The sequence below is a fragment of the Rhagoletis pomonella genome, unplaced genomic scaffold (genome assembly GCF_013731165.1).
Source record: "Rhagoletis pomonella isolate Grant_MI unplaced genomic scaffold, Rhpom_1.0 Rhpom_scaffold_00011, whole genome shotgun sequence".
Lineage (NCBI taxonomy): Eukaryota > Metazoa > Arthropoda > Insecta > Diptera > Tephritidae > Rhagoletis > Rhagoletis pomonella.
In genome coordinates, this window is record NW_023458565.1 from 1,865,816 (window position 1) to 1,866,837 (window position 1,022).

A 1,022-nucleotide genomic window follows, 5' to 3' on the forward strand; every position below is an offset into this window, starting at 1 on the left:
ATTTATGAAAAAATATGTAGAAATATCAATTATGTATATGCAGAAACCAACAGCACTGCCAGATTGTATATATAAGCAATATAAGCTGTTTTTAAACTTTTGTTTAGAATTACCAGCCCAACTTATTAACATTGTGGCATTAATTTTTCAAGGTTTTAATGCCTTAAATATTTAAATTGTTGATGCATTTGCAGCTAATGGCTACTTCTGCATTGTATTGTAATACTTACGTATGTATGTATATCTGTACATATACATATGTATGTTCTTACATGTTTATGTTAGCATGCGAAAAGTTCTTTTGATCACTGTGTGTGTGTGGGTTTTCATTTTAATCGCAACTTTAATTGCATTCACATTGTGGTCAGCAATTATCGCTTAAATTACCTTAATTACCCATTCGAAAAAGTAAACCGTAAAAGTATACATTTGCAATTTGCATTTAAATGCAATTTTTACTAGAATGCAGTATTTTATTGTAAAATTATGTACGCTGCATTTATGTACATTTACAATGTGCTGATGTAAATGTGTGCGCAGTTGTACGCCTAAATATAGCTTTGTTGCGAGTGCTTCTGCTTTCCTGTAAAAGTGATTAAAGGAAGTGGTGGGAGGAAGTTTATACAAACACTTGTAGTAGTGTACGTTAGCTTAAAAGCCGTTAAACCAAGTTTCGTTTTTTTTATGGCTTAAAGTCGGTGAAAGCCAAAACTACATATATTTGCTTTTGTTTTTGCTGCGTTTCTGTAGAAAAGTAACTACATGGCGTATACGTGACGTCAAGTAGCGCAAGAGAGTTCTTAAGTACCTACCAGGATTATGCCAAATAAATTGCAGTACGTGTTAACCTATAGCGGCATGTAAATATGTATTCATACATAGTTTTTTTTTCGCATATTGCTACTATTTTTAATGTACAACATCTTTGGTATTGAAATACTTAAACTTGAGGCAATTTACAACTGTAATCTTATAGTAGGGAACAAATCTCGAATGAGTGATGTTAATTGGTATATGTTCTG